The following is a 16,649-nucleotide window of genomic DNA, read 5'->3' as shown; positions in this document are numbered from 1 at the left end:
CCTCTCTCCTCCTTCTCCTTCTCCTCCTCTACCTCTCTCCTCCTCTACTTCTCTCTTCCTCCTCCTCCTCCTCTACCTCTCTCCTCCTTCTCCTCCTCTACCTCTATCCTCCTCCTCCTCCTCCACTACCTCTATCCTCCTCCTCTACCTCTCTCCTCCTTCTCCTCCTCCTCCTCTACCTCTCTCCTCCTTCTCCTCCTCCTCCACCTCCTCTACCTCTCCTTCTCCTCCTCTACTTCTCTCCTTCTCCTCCTCCTCTATCTCTCTCCTTCTTCTTCTCCTCCTCCTCCACCTCCTCTTCCACCTCTCTCCTCCTCTTCTGCCTCCTCCTCCTCCTCCTGTTTTCTTCTTCATCCATTCTGATTAACCAGCTCCATCTTGTGGTGTGGTGAAGAACTGCAGCTCATTTCCACATGATATTATTCAGTGTTTTTTTTGTTTGTTTTTTAACATGATGGAGTTTCAGATCAGGTTTCTATGACGACAGTTAACATATTAATGTGAGGCAGTTAACCTGTTTGACTGTTTGACTTGACCTGACTGTTTGTCCCTTACAGGACACTGTACAGATTTACCTGCTGCGTAGGGCGCCACGTTGTTTTAGTCTTTGCCCAACAAAGTAAACACTATTTATTTTTCTATTATGATCAATGAATCAATGTATATTTGATATTTACCTTTGCTTTTTACACTTATTCTGCTTCTGTAACACGTAAATTCAAAGTCTCACTACATCTTATCATTGTATTTTTATTATATGTAGCCTACTTGCTCTAATGTGAGTCTAAAAGTCAGGTCTGGTCTCATCTATTACAGGTGAATATAGTTTTCAACCTTGGCTGACGGGACAATGTAATAAAAATAAAAAACAAACAAATCAAATCTCATGGTTGTTGTTATGTTATTATTATAATATATATCAATATTGGCCTTGTATTGAAATGAGTTTTATTATCTCAAACACTTAAATCTCTCTCTGATCCTGTCACCTCACTAACACCGTCTGTTACTGTTGTTGTTTTGTTACTGTCTCATCTATGGTTGTCTAGTATCACTGTTTTTACTTTTAGTACCTCTGTCCTTACATAACTTGTTGTATGTCACTGTACGTCAAACTAACTGTCATTCTGTGGTATGTCATTGCATTATGTTGGCTTTTTGTCTTTATTCTTTCTTCTTTTGTGTCACTGTTGTTGTATGTGCTTTTATTGTCTATATTTTAATGTTACTCCCCCTCTCCCTTAGGAGGTCTAAATACCTCCTACCAGGCCATTGCCTTAATAAGAATGTATTCTTAGCAATTCTTGCCTGGTAAAATAAAAGTTTACTACTACTACATATTCCGGCGTAGGTTTAACCCATGGCCCAACGCACCGTAACACCCCGGAGTTAGACCCCCCAAGTCTGCTAACCGCTAGCTTCTCTAGTTGTAGCAACTTTAGCAATGACCGCACCATAACAAACAGCACAGTCTATTTATCCACGCACAAACCGCAATCAAAAAGCCACTCATAGCCACAAATAATGCTCAGAACAGCACTAAACGTCATCAACAGTACACACAGGGTCCCAGCCCATAATACGAGGCATAAAACATCTTATTGAAAAGAGAGGAAAACAACTCACCCACTCTCCTCCAGTTATACGCTATGCAGCAACTTTCCGCATCCAGCACAGGGTCCAGCACTGACAACACACACCGTGGCCGACTGGCAGCACAAACATCTGGTTTCAGTGGCCACTTGCGTTTATCATTACTGCGATTTAAACAGGCTCATTACTCGTTACTTCACGTGCATAACTCAGAACTAGAGTTCCGTGGTGGATGTGAAGCGGTCGTGACGCAGCGACGTGCAAGTAAATGAATGAAAACAACAATGGCGGCAGTGGACGACAAGCCAGAGGGGTGTACTCATGGATGTACAGCGAAGCTAACCAACCAGGTTATGTTCAGAGTTTCATCCTAAAACCGACTATAAAAGCGCGGCTGTTTCACTATTTAACTTATTAACAGCTGCGTCACCTTTACTTTGAAAGTCCAGTGGAGTTGGATCAGAACGGAGCGTTTGTACGGAGGGAGAGATCACACTGATCCGCTGCTGTTGACTTTCTCTCTGAGCATCTCTGCCTACAGATGTTCACCATAGATATTCGATGGTTTTCTGAGTGTTTGTTGTGGTTGAAAGAATTGCCCCCATGGGTTAGCATTGTCGCTAGCGCCGGGTAGCCACGGTGTAACTCCGGTTTGCCTGCATCAATTTTAGTCGCGTTGTTTTGCTCCGCCCCCCCAACACTGGGTGACCATCAGGACAAAAATGGCCGGAATTCTCCTTTAATGTCTCGAAGGGGGGGGGGGCTAACTCGGTGTCCGACTGACCGAGCAGCGGCTGCACAGAACCAGAGCCAGTCTACGACAATATTAGAAATTCTCTGGTATGATAATTATGGTAAATAATATGAGAATTTAAATGATTATTGGTTTAATTTAACTCATATTAATAAAACATTCAGAGTTTCCAGTTCGTTCTGTAAAATATTTGTTGTTTATTGTGCACGAGGGACACGGACACGGACTGGACCGGAAGCTCTTCTGTGGTTGTTTCTTGTTGGTTGGTCAAACCGCCGCCGACTGGACTGGAGCGTGAATCAGCAGATTTACTCTTTAAAAACGACACTTTTTCATTAAAACAGTTTGGTTTATGAATTTAGTAATGTCACTTTATAAAGACATTTCTGTCAGAGGAGCTCCAGAAACACGACAACAGCTGTTTGGTCTGTTTTTACGCTGTGTTGTGAAATGTGTGGTAGAGTATGAACTGTCCTTAGTAAATATTAGTAAATAGCCTCTGCTCTTTATTATTTTTTCTTCCATATAGTGTGTTTATTTTGCCCAAGCTGTGTGTTTTAAAAGTGGTTTGTGTTATTACAGGAAAACCTTTTGTTTTTTTTAGTTGTCTCTGTTTATAATTTATTATTTATAACATCTCATCAACTAACCAGACTAAACTAAACTCAACATATCAGTGTCACATTGATCCAAACACCAGACAAACTCAACCGCTCTATAATTCATAGATTATTTTTCATGTGATCAACACCAGGTGGCGCCAACAACCAACAACCAATAATCAGGACAGGAGGGAACGACTCAGATGGAGGGAAACACAACATCAACAAGAAGAAAACTAAACAATAAAACAGCACAACAAGAAAACAAAAGAATAAAAGAACACAACAAAAAAACTAAACAACAACAATAAAACTAAACAATAAAACAACACAACAACAATAAAACTCAAGACAAGAAAACTAAACAAGACAACAATAAAACACAACAACAAAAAATGTTTCAGTCTAAACTCGGTGCTAACGGCTGCATCGTTAGCCTGTTAGCCTGCTGCTGCTGCGGCTGCTACATGCACATGATAAAAACCGTCAGATAAACTAGTTAATAACGTCACAGTTTTAATATCCGACTGTGCAAACGGTCAATGAAGCTGTGCACCAACCGTCCAGGTGAATAAAGTCGTCCACAGGTGTAAAACAGGACAAACACTTACCTGAGTTTCCTTAGTGCGCAGCAGCTGATGCTACTCTGCTACTACTAGCAGGCACGAGAACGGAGCCACGAAGTCTCGCGATACTTAGACTCTCCTCGTGTTGAGCCAACAAGTATTTGTTGAGCCCATAGACATATAAAGGGGGACAGCTCTCCATTCCGACACACCTCCACTTCGACACCCCACTGTTCCGAAACACCCCCACTACGAAACACCGCTGTCCCCCCCCCCCCCGCAGCTGTCCAAGGTGCTGAACCGCGTGACGTTGTTTACACTCTGCTTTGTGGCTTGTCTGTGAAACGTGCTCTCAGAGACTGGGCAGATCTGACCCCCCCTCCGCTCCGCTCGAGCGCGGCTGAACCCGGCTTGAGCTCACAGGGCGCGAGGCTGCTGCAGCCGCCGCTCGTGCTGACAGCTGACTGAGGGAGATGCTTTGGTTGGGTTTAGGCAATGAAGAAAGGAGTTGGTTAAGTTTAGTAAAAAAGACCAGGTAGAGGCTAGACAGGCTAGAAGCATAATGAACATTATGTCATTAATATGAAGTATTTGCTTGTTTTGCAGTTAATTATGCACATGATCCGTTTCGACCCCAAAAAGGAAAAAAGGATCATTGCGCACTGCGCACTGGGGGTTTCCCCCAATAGCCTTTTCGGAATAGCGGGGTCTTTAGAAAAAATAGAAAACCCCGCTATTACGATGAATGGAAGTCTATTGTCGGAAAGGCGGAGCTTCGGAAAGGCGGGGTGTAACCCATATAAAGATATCTTCTATATAGTCTATGATCTTTATATGTGGTTGAGCCAGTCAGAAGTTTTATTGTGAAGGGGTCACCGGAAGTCTTGTTGTTGCTGAGCGGGAGACTTTATTTAAACTAGAACTGAACCCTCCGCCCACTCACTGCTGCTGCTGCTATGGATTATTCACTTGTTTGTTGTTGTTTTTAACACGCGGTAGCATGTCTTACAACGACCAATGCACCTTACGTAAGTTATCCTACTCATACAAGTCAACAGCCGAAGTAGGCTGTTCAGTGTCGTGGTTTCCTGTAAAACAGAGGGAGGGAGGAGACAGAGGAAGTGAAAGTATTTAGTTCAGATGCCATTTTAAGACGAGAGGAGTTAGGCTGAAGCTGCTCTAGGTGAGTGTTAAACAACATTATTATTAACTGTTAAAGTCTCTGAATCTCAAGTGTGGAGGGAAGAAGAGTCAGAGTGAACTTGTGTCCACACAAAGCGGGGACAGAGGACAGCTACTTCCTGTTTGTCTTGTAGCTACATGCCACATTGTGAGGACCGGAACGACTTTTTAGCCAACAGACTGAGGACATTTTTGGGAAGTGAGGACATTTTGGACGGTCCGCACTTTTTCAAAGGGCTTTTTGAGGGTTAAGACGTTAGATTATAATTAGGTTTAGAGTAATGGTTAAAGCAGAAGTAAGTGGTCCGGTCGTTTTCGCTAATGCTGCGTTCCAGGCAGGCTTTTGAAATCGTAAATTACAGCTTTAAGTCACAACTTACGACTTTGTAGCGTTCCAGGCAACCCACTCGTGTTTTTCCGACCTGTTTTACCTGTGAAAGTCACTATAACGGCCACTCGTAACTTCCGACCGGTGAACTCGTACCAGATCGAACTGGTACGACTTCACGGTCGGAAAAATACGAGTTTCCTTGAACGCCCCATAACAGTCCTCGTCCCTACGTCGCCACATTCACGGCGTCCCTTGGCTGCACACACAGCCCTGCATGCCGTTCTCTCTCCTCATTGGATAAAAACTGTAGGATACGATGTTTTCTCTTCGGCTCAGAGCAGAGCAGAGTGACTGACAGACCCGTGTTTCAGACCAAACACTCTATAGAAGTGATTGCTGTCGGAAGATATAACTATTTAAGACTTATATTAACACAAATATATCACTTACTTCTGCTTTAAGTTGGTTAAGGTTAGGGTAAGGGGCTAGGGAATACATTATGTCAATGACATGTCCTCACAATGATATATTTTCAAGGATGTGTGTGTGTGTGTGTGTGTGTGTGTGTGTGTGTGTGTGTGTGTGTGTGTGTGTTACTTCTCTTGTCTGTCTGAGCTCACAGTCAGTGTTTCTGGTTTCCCTCTCAGACTGACTGAAGTCCTGAAGATGAGTGGTAATGAGGAGGAAGAGGAGGACGGACCAGAGTCTCCAGGACCCATCTGTCCATCTCTGAAGAGTGACCGGTCCAAAGGAGATCCTCCAAACTTCAGTCTTGGATCTGGACCTGGACCCTCCAGCTGGTCTGTGAAGAGTGACCGGTCCAAAGGAGATACTCCAGACTTCAGTCTTGGACCTGGACCCTCCAGCTGGTCTGTGAAGAGTGACCGGTCCAAAGGAGATCCTCCAAACTTCAGTCTTGAACCTGGACCTGGACCTGGACCCTCCAGCTGGTCTGTGAAGAGTGACCGGTCCAAAGGAGATACTCCAGACTTCAGTCTTGGACCTGGACCTGGACCTGGACCTGGACCTGGACCTGGACCTGGACCTGGACTTGGACCTGGACCTGGACCTGGACCTGGAGGCTCCCGGTAAGAGACTTGCTCCAGCCTCTTTACCAGTGTTGAGTGTGTTGAGGTCCTGCAGCTCATAGTGACTGTGAGTCAACAGGAACTGGTTCTTGTGGTTGATCAGTGTCTTCGTACTAACTGCTCAGGTCTCTTCATGTTTCTTCTGAACTGATCTGATGAAAGAACATCTGGACTTTTCCTCCTCCATGTTCTTCCTGCAGCAGTTTTTTATTCCTCAAAGGTCATCTGGAGACCCGGGAGGTCGGTTCCTAGTCCAACCAAAACTTTATATGAGAGTAATAGGGACCGACACATAAACGTCCATAAAACTACACAAAAACCATTTAATATTCCTCCACACTGCTCGTCCACTGCAATCCAAGTGTCCTGAAGGGAGATAGTCCAGAGTTTACCTGAAACAATGTCATTTAGGACATTTTTACGGCCTCAACAGTCCTGGATTGAACTTGAGTGGGGCGCGCTCTGACGTTCAGGCGACGCACGCGTGCATCATGCCCAACACAAACAGGTCCATAAAACTACAGAAAAACGTTGAAATATTCCTCAACCCCCACATCAGACATTACGATTGCGCACCCCCCGGCTGTCGAAGCTTCGATTTTGATCGATTTTATGTCCGTAAATATTCAATTATCAAAATATGATAATCGGGACAGCCCTACTGGAAACAACGTCATTGAGGCAAGTTCGGTCACGTCCGTGTGCGTCGCCTGAATGTGAGAGCACGCACCAGGCAAATTCAATCCAGGGGCCTCATTTATCATTGTGGATACACCTTTTTTTACACCCTTTTTCCCCCGTTTTGTGCGTACGCAATTTTCTCAGCCAAATTTGGGATCTATCAAGCCAAAACCTGACGGGAAAAAGTGTGGACATTTACACCCATTTTGATCCTGGCGTACCGTGATTTACGCCTTTTTTGAGGAACAGGAGGAATTGGCGACACCGTTGCTGAGTCAGAGAACTGCAGTGTGAGAGGGAGAGAGGAGCGGAGTACATTTAGAAGAGCACAGTAGGATTTTTTGAAGTAATTGTGGTAGTGGTGGACCGTTGATGCTGGCAATCCAACCCGCTCTATAATAACACTAGGCTTTATGTTCATTGATAAACAGAGCGGATTGAGGATTTTGCTTTTTTGATTAGGCTGTGTGACGTCTGACAAGGATCAAACCATCCAAGTTTAAAAACACACCGGCAGCAGCGCACACTGATCTGCTACTGAGACTGTTATTATTCTATCACCTGAGTTAACGAGGTGCACGTGTGTTTGGAGCTGACAAGAGAATAAAGAGCGAGACAACGCGGCCCTGAGGAGGAACTGTGAAGGACTCAGCTGTAATGGAAAATGACCTAAACCGAGTCCAGTAGAGCTGTAACTGTGTAGTGGAAAGGCGTTCAAAGTAATGGTAACTATCGTCCTGCTTCCTACATTGTTTTAACATCTAGGTAAAAAGAAAAAAAAGATTTTTTGGGATAAAGGGGCAGATTACATAAGATTCTTCTTCTTTCTGCTCCCTTTTGTTGAGATTTGGGAGGTTTTTGTTTTTATTGTAGCTTATTAAAATGCAAGATCATTTTTCTGACTGAGTTATTGCCCAATATCGATCTGCTTTCGGAGAATTTCCGCTTTTTTTCCCCGTCCTCCGCCCGCCTCGTTGTCACTTTGTTGTCACTTTGTAGCCGCTCCACAGAGCGCACATGGCTAATGTAAATATGCACGTGCTGACCATATATAGTTGTATATAGGCGTTCCGGGGGCGGAGTAAGAGGTGTGTTCACGTGTGCACCATTCTTGGGTCCGGTGTGATTTATTGCGGAGAGTTGTGCGTACGCACAGTTTGATAGATCTGAAAAAAGGTGTAAATATTCTGGGTGTACGCCATTTTCGTCTTTTCGTCGTACGCAAAAATGTAGTAGCAGTTTTACACCCTCTTTGATAAATGAGGCCCCTGGACTGTGGAGGCTGTAAAAATGTCCTAAATTACTTCGTTTCCAGTAAACTCTGGACTATCTCCCTTCAGGACACTTGGATTGCAGTGGACGAGCAGTGTGGAGGAATATTAAATGGTTTTTGTGTAGTTTTATGAATGTTTTTGTGTCCGGCGCCGACTCTTGTATAAAGTTTAGGTTGGACTAGGACTGGCCTCCCGGGTCTCCAGATGCAGTTTGAGGAATAAAAAACTACTCCAAAGTATTCATCAGCATGAGGGGAAGTCACCCCGCAGTGAAACAAAAACACTATAGAAAACAGAAAAACGTCCTCAGCTCTGAGACCATGAGTCATGATTAATCATGGATATTACGGCGTAAATTTAACCCATGGTCTAACACACCATAACACCGAGTTAGACCCACCCCCCCTCGAGGGATTGTCACAGGGTGTAGTCGTCTCACCCATCATTGTGAGTTGTACTCAAAATCAAATCTGCCCCCCCTTAGTGCACGCAGACATTGGTTGACCTTAATTTATAAGGCTCTTTTAGGCTTGATGCCTTCGTATTTGTGCATATTACTGCATGAAACAAGCAGTAGTTATGTTTTGCGCTCTTGTTCAACCCTTGTTTTATCTGTTCCCCGGGTAAGGACTGAATTTGGGAAAAGAGCATTCTGCTCCGCCGCCCCTTCGGCATGGAACACTTTACAGAAAGAGCTGAAACTCGCTAAACTAATCCCACTTGGAGCCTTTCGCTCTATTTTGAAAGATAGGCAGCAGAAATTCACCCAGCAGTGCCTGTGCTTCAAATCTTAAATAATTTATTTTGTTGTTCCAATTGTTGTATCTGAAATTGTAAAACTCTGTATATTTTCTAATTGTTATTCTTTGCATTTCTGTGTTGACATGTATTGCTGCTGTACCGCGTGCTGCTGACCATTTTTGGCCAGGTCACCCTTGCGAAAGAGATCCTGATCTCAATGGGCTTTTATCTGGTTAAATAAAGGTTAAATAAAAAAAAAAAAATGAAGTCTGCTAACCTCTAGCTTCTCTAGTTGTAGCAACTTTAGCAATGACCGCACCATAACACAGCGCAGTCTATTTATCCACGCGCAACCACTCAAAAAGCCACATATACCCACAAATAATGCTCAGAACAGCACCAAACTTCATCAACAGTACGAACAGGGTCCCATCCCATAATACAAGGTATCAAGCATCTGTTAGCTTTGCTTGGTTTCTACTCAAAAGAGACCAAAACGGGTCCATGCCTATGTTCCCACAGCCCTATGTTCCCACAGTTCTAAGAGTTTTCTCCAAATTAGGCCCTTTGTTCCCACGGGACTCTCTCTACCTATCTGGACTCTATCTATCTGGCCTGTCTGGCCTCTACCTAGTCTTTTTACTAAACTTAACCAACTCTTTTCTTCATTGCCTAAACCCAACCAATGGTGGGACCAAAGGGCTGTGGGAACATAGGGCCTAATTTTCAGTGACAACAAAAGTTAGAAATGTGGGAACATAGGGCTGTGGGAACATAGGAATGACCCCGACCAAAACAACTCACCCATCCTCCTCCAGTTATAGGCTATGCAGCAACTTTCCGCGTCCAGTAAATTGTCCAGGCACTGACAACACACGTCAGAGGCCGACTGGCAGCACAAACATCTGGTTTCAGCGGCCACTGGCAGGCAGTGACCACACTGACCACTTGATTCCCCCAGGTCCAGCAAATAGACTGCACCGGCTCTCTCCCTCTTTCACTTTTCTCCTTCATTTCCAGCACATAGACTCCACCGGCTCTCTCCCTCTTTCACTTTTCTCCTTCATTTCCAGCACATAGACCCCACCGGCTCTCTCCCTCTTTCACTTTTCTCCTCCATTTCCTTCAGCTCGTCTTCAGTAAACTCAGTCTCAAACTGATAGTGGCGCCCATCGAAATGAAACCAGTCGTTGTTGTTCTCAAACTCCATAAACTCAGCCATGTTGTCCCTTCTGTTATGTCTGCTTCACTGTGTTACAGACAGTCTCTTCCGGCAACGAACGTCGTCCCGAATGCGCGTGTGATGTCGCGTCTAATCTCGCGCTTGTTTACGTGATTCTCTCTCGCAAATATATAAAGTTAGAAATGCTCAATTCCGTTCATTTCCCTGTGAACACTCGATAATAACTTTTATAAACTGATGAAGATACATAGGAACTTTGACTGCATTATATGGAGTAATACACACACATTTTCATCCTTGAGCTGCGGGACTCTACTTCACTCGGTAATCGCCTCCACGCCAGCTGACTACCTGTAACCATGGCTGTAACAAGCAGACGTAACAGAAGGGACAACACGGCTGAGTTTATGCAGTTTGAGAACAATGACGACTGGTTTCATTTCGATGGGCGCCACTATCAGTTTGAGACCGAGTTTACTGAAGACGAGCTAAAGGAAATGGAGGAGAAAAGTGAAAGAGGGAGAGAGCCGGTGGAGTCTATGTGCTGGACCTGGGGGAATCAAGTGGTCAGTGTGGTCACGTCCTGCCAGTGGCCGCTGAAACCAGATGTTTGTGCTGAAACCAGATGTTTGTGCTGCAAGTCAGACTCGGACATGTTTTGTCAGTGCCTGGACTCTATGCTGGACACGGAAAGTTGCTGCATAGCATATAACTGGAGGAGAGTGGGTGAGTTGTTTTGGTCTCTTTTCAATAGAAACGAGGCAAAGCTAACAGATGTTTGATGCCTTGTATTATTGGCTGGGACCCTGTTTGTACTGTTGATGATGTTTGGTGCTGTTCTGAGCATTATTTGTGGCTGTAAGTGGCTTTTTGATCGGTGGCTGGTGGATCCGTATACTGCGCTGTTTGTTATGGTGCAGTCTTTGCTAAAGTTGCTACAACTAGAGAAGCTAGCGGTTAGCAGACTTCATCTCTCAAGGGGGGGTCTAACTCGGTGTTACGGTGCATTGGACCATGGGTTAAACCTATGCCGGAATATCCCTTTAAAGTAGAGTTAATGTAATAGTAACTTAGTCTACTACAGACACCAGCTGGTCTAAGATCCAAGTCAATCGTCCCTCTACTTTCTCTCTCTCTGCTCCTCTGCTTACTGAAGCCCCACCCACTTACGGTGGTTAACCAATCAGAGCACAGATGTGGAGCTGTGACATGTTGTTGATCCAGAAATGTCTTGACAGGAGGAAGAGGAGTGGTGTCTCTGTGGACCAGCAGCTGTCCTGCTGTGGTCTCTGTCAGGACGTCCTGAAGGATCCAGTCTCCACCAGCTGTGGACACTGGTTCTGCAGACAGTGCTTCACCTCAGACTGGGACCAGTCTGGTTCTTCAGGACCCCCCTCCTGCCCCCAGTGTGGAAAAAGACCCAGAACCAGAGGTGAGCTGCAGACAGCCAATCAGAGCAGCTGTGGACAAAGTGAGACTGAACATCTGTCTGCTGATGTGGTCATTTGTTGTTTTCTCCAGAGTCATTGTTCCATCACACAGCACTGACATTTAAGATGATGATTCAAACCTTCTCTTTGTTGTCTGTAGTTTTTCTGTAGCTGATGAAAATAATCTGATCAGATTGTAAGACTCTCTGTCTTCAGTCTGACTCTGTCTCTTGTCTCTCAGCAGATGGTGGTCTGCAGGAGGTTTTAGATCAACATAAGATCAGTCTGAGGAGCAGATGTGAACGAGTGACTGAAGGAACTGAGGGAACAGGAAGTGGAATAGGAAGTGGAACCCTCCTCAACAGGATCTACACTGAGCTCTACATCACAGAGGGACAGAGTGAAGAGGTTAATACCCAACATGAGGTGAGACAGCTGGAGACAACGTCCAAGAAGAAGACCCTCCATGAGACTACAATCAAGTGCAACGACATCTTTAAAGACTTACCTGTCCAACAGAGAGAGGACGTCTCTACGGTCTCACCTGTCCAACAGAGAGAGGACGTCTCTACGGTCTCACCTGTCCAACGGAGAGAGGACGTCTCTACGGTCTCACCTGTCCAACGGAGAGAGGACGTCTCTACGGTCTCACCTGTCCAACGGAGAGAGGACGTCTCTACGGTCTCACCTGTCCAACGGAGAGAGGACGTCTCTACGGTCTCACCTGTCCAACAGAGAGAGGACGTCTCTACGGTCTCACCTGTCCAACAGAGAGAGGACGTCTCTACGGTCTCACCTGTCCAACAGAGAGAGGACGTCTCTACGGTCTCACCTGTCCAACAGAGAAAGGACGTCTCTACGATCTCACCTGTCCAACAGAGACCCATCAGAGTGGTTCTGACCAACGGCGTCGCTGGCGTTGGAAAAACCTTCTCGGTGCAGAAGTTCACTCTGGACTGGGCCGAGGGCTTGGAGAACCAAGATGTCAGTCTGCTGGTTCTGCTTTCGTTCAGGGAGCTGAACCTGATCAGAGATCAGCGGTTGAGTCTTCTCAGGCTGCTCCATGTTTTCCATCCAACATTACAGAAGGTCACAGCAGAGCAGCTGGCTGTCTGTAAACTTCTCTTCATCTTTGACGGCCTGGATGAAAGCCGACTGCCACTGGACTTCAACAACAGGGAGGTTGTGTCTGATGTCACACAGACGTCATCAGTCAACGTGCTGCTAACAAACCTCATCCGGGGGAATCTGCTTCCCTCGGCTCTGGTCTGGATCACCTCCAGACCTGCAGCAGCCAATCAGATCCCTCCTACATGTGTCGACAGGGTAACAGAGGTCCGAGGCTTCACTGACGCCCAGATGGAGGAGTACTGCAGGAGGAGGTCCAGTGATGAAGATCTGTCCAGAAGAATCATCTCACACATCAAGACGTCCAGGACCCTCCACATCATGTGTCAAGTCCCAGTCTTCTGCTGGATCAGTGCTACAGTTCTGGAGCAGATGTTGACCACAGACCAGAGAGGAGAGCTGCCCAAGACCACGACTGACCTGTTCTCACACTTCCTGCTGGTCCAGACAAAGAGGAAGAAGAACAAGTACGGTGGAGGACATGAGACGAGTCCACAGGAGCTGACGGAGGCCGACAGGGAAGTTCTTCTGAAGCTGGGGAGGCTGGCGTTTGAACAGCTGGAGGAAGGAAACATCATGTTCTACCAAGAAGACCTGGAGCAGTGTGGTCTGGATGTCACAGAGGCCTTGGTGAACTCAGGACTCTGTACTGAGATCTTCAAAAGAGAGAGTGTGATCTTCCAGAAAACAGTCTACTGCTTTGTTCATCTGAGTGTTCAGGAGTTTCTGGCTGCAGTCTACATACTCAACTGTTTCACCAACAGGAACACACAGGTCCTCAAGAACTTCCTGAGAATAGACTACAAAGAGAGAGAGAAGAGCACAATGCCTTCTTCTCATGGATTCAATGCGAGCAGTCATCTGTCAATCATCAACAGCCATCCACAGATCAATAACAGTCATCCACTGACCAATAACAGTCATCCATTGATCAACAACAGTCATCCACAGATCATCAACAGTCATCCACAAGTCAACGACAGTCATCCATGGATCAATAACAGTCATCCACAGATCATCAACAGTCATCCACAAGTCAACAACAGTCATCCATGGATCAATAACAGTCATCCACAGATCATCAACAGTCATCCACAAGTCAACGACAGTCATCCATGGATCAATAACAGTCATCCACAGATCATCAACAGTCATCCACAAGTCAACAACAGTCATCCATGGATCAATAACAGTCATCCACAGATCAACAACAGTCATCTACAGATCAATAACAGTCATCCACAAGTCAACAACAGTCATCCATGGATCAATAACAGTCATCCACAAGTCAACAACAGTCATCCATGGATCAATAACAGTCATCCACAGATCAATAACAGTCATCCACAGATCAATAACAGTTATCCACCCCTGGATGTCTTCCTGTGGAGAGCCATGCAGAAATCCCTCTGCAGTAGAAACGGTCACCTGGACCTGTTTGTTCGCTTCCTTCATGGCCTCTCTCTGGAGTCCAACCAGAGGCTGTTAGGAGGTCTGCTGGGTCAGACAGACAACAGTCCAGAAACCATCCAGAGAACCATCAACAACCTGAAGAAGATGAAGAGTGATGACATCTCTCCTGACAGAAGCATCAACATCTTCCACTGTCTGACGGAGATGAAGGACCAGTCAGTTCATCCGGAGATCGAGCTGTTCCTGGAGTCAGAGAACAGATCATGGAAGAAACTCTCTGAGATCCAGTGTTCAGCTCTGGCCTACATGCTGCAGATGTCAGAGCAGGTTCTGGACCAGTTGGACCTGAACAAGTACAAGACATCAGACGAGGGACGACGGAGACTGATCCCAGCTGTGAGGAACTGCAGGAAGGCTCGGTGAGTCCAGACATGATCAATAACACACACACACACACGCACATACAGTTTGACGTTTCTCCAGTTTCAGGTCAGTTGTGTTTTTTCTCCAGATGTTTTAACACTGAGTTTTAAACATGCAGATGTTTCAGTTGGAGCTTCAAGCTGAAGATTAAAGTCAAACAAAGATGGACATGAACAATGTGCAGGTCTGACAGAGTGATGAGGGTCAGGGCTGGGTATTGATCACTGATCACCTGAATCCATCTGATCTCTGAGTCACTTTGATTCCTGATTCAACATCCTGATTGTGTTTTAGATTTCAGTCCCAACTCCAGTTTGACTTGGACATGAATGAGACGCTCAGAGAACTGATGCTGTAACTTGTTGCATTATTAAAACCATGAATGTTGATATGATGAATGGAGCCAAAGCAGTTCCATTAATGCACTTTCTATTGAACATGAGCAACAGTGGAGTCGTCATGGCAACAGATAGCAGATGTAGCAGCAGCAGCAGCTCCACTGTGTGTCAACAGTCACAGCTTCTTCACATCCTGCACATAGATCTGCTTCCATTCAGCTCCACACAGTTTCTACCTGACTGGACACCTTGATTTTCTTTGACTTAATTTCATGTTTGGAGAAAATCAATGTGTGTGAGCGTTGTTCAGGTGACACCTGCAGCTCTACACCTGAGCTCACCTGACCACATCTACCTGTGTCGGCCACAGGAGCCTGGATTAAACATCCATCTGGGCTTTGATGAATGGATGTTGGAGGATTCAAGAGGAGGTGGATCTGGATCTGAATGGGTTTTTCCAGCCCAGCCCTGATGAGGATTATTGTTTCATGTCCAACACAAAGAGAGAAGATGAACTGAACCAGAGTGTGAAGAGCACATGTTGATCACATGATGACATGTTGTGTGTGTTTAGTACAAATTGTCTGATTTTACTCTCACACATTTTGTTTCTTCTCTATTCACAGACTTGTTGGTTGTGGACTCTCAGAGATTCACTGTGAAGTCGTTGCCTCAGCTCTGAAGTCCAGCCCCTCCCACCTGAGACACCTGGACCTGAGTGAGAACCAGCTGGATGATTCATCAGTGAAGCTTCTGTGTGCTGGACTGGAGAGTCCAAACTGTAGACTGGAGACTCTGAGGTGAGTTCACTGACTGGAGCTGTTGTAGTTGTTTGAAGCTTCAGCTTCTCATTGGTTCATACATGTCAGGATTTGTGTGTGAGGATTTTGATCAAGAAGCTGAAGAGAGAAAACAGTTGAGATGAGTCCGGAGAGAAGAAGGTGAGAGGCTGGAAAGCTGCGGTCCAGAGGAGGCTGGCTGTAGGGAGCAACCTCCCCTACCCATAGCCGGTCTCTCCATCACCTCGCTCATTAATGTGTCACTGTGTACTGTCTCTCCCTCGTCTCCCACTGTATGTCTCTACCCTGTTTCTTTTGTGTCTTTGTAAGCGTCTTTGGGTTATTGAAAAGCGCTATATAAATTAAATGAATTATTTAGGGCTGACCTCCAAAAGTCGATGTCGACGATTCGATTCGGAGGGGTCTGATTCGACTATGAACCTCGTAGTCGAATCTAACCAAGACCATACCATTCTGACTATATGGGGGTGCCCACGGCTGCTGAGCATAAATTGTTACATAGAATGTCTTTTTTCGTTATAAAAAGCCTATTTTGATACAAAATCTGCCTACTTTCTGTTAATAAAGAGTTCAAAATGATGTGTGCGTTTAAACGGTAGTCTTAGCTTCTTACTACGTATTAATCACCCACTGCAGTTGCACAATCAAATGAGCGGAGGTTTTTTTTTTTTTTTCAAATGAGTGGAGGTGAGCAGTAGGACCGTCAAAGTCACGGTACTCAGAAGTCACTGCAGAACACTCACTGAGTGGCAAAAAGACGAGAGGCAGAGCCGCCAAAGTTTAAAACCAAGGAAGTCTGACAGTCTAACTTTGTCAGCATTTATCATGCATGACCTAACAGAACAGCAAAACATTGTGAGGATACATCTGACTTTGACCGAGTTACATTCAAGAACCTGATTTCAATCACGGAAAATAAATTAACTCCAGCGGTGATTTTTTTTTTTTTTCGATGGATCAGCTGTGTTTACCGTTTCATGTGTTAATAGTTCTGATGGTTAGACAGATGAATTAGTCCCTAACACATCCTAAAGTTTGACATGTCAGAGTTTTTCAGAAGAGGAACTTGTTTTTTTTTCCAACTTCCGAGTTGTCATGAACGCACCATCAGTGTCGGGAGTC

General features: G+C 45.4%; 1 protein-coding gene and 1 pseudogene across 2 annotated transcripts in view; both read left to right on the top strand.

Moving 5' to 3' along the window:
• The window catches only part of LOC146979224 (protein NLRC3-like), a 331,528-nt gene that overhangs the window by 253,273 nt on the left and 61,606 nt on the right, over nt 1-16,649 (top strand). The gene's annotated exons all lie outside the window — the stretch shown is intronic.
• Nucleotides 5,634-15,540, top strand: LOC146979227 (protein NLRC3-like; annotated as a pseudogene). The gene is made up of 6 exons (XR_015036853.1): nt 5,634-5,978; nt 11,234-11,466; nt 11,667-11,935; nt 12,275-13,416; nt 13,894-14,385; nt 15,354-15,540. The product of XR_015036853.1 is annotated as a protein NLRC3-like (transcript).

Source organism: Trachurus japonicus, chromosome 10 (assembly GCF_045865225.1).
Source record: "Trachurus japonicus isolate A0001 chromosome 10, Traja_1.0".
Taxonomy (NCBI): domain Eukaryota; kingdom Metazoa; phylum Chordata; class Actinopteri; order Carangiformes; family Carangidae; genus Trachurus; species Trachurus japonicus.
The sequence above is the reverse complement of the archived record's forward strand: the minus strand, read 5'-3'. Positions and strand labels throughout refer to the sequence as shown.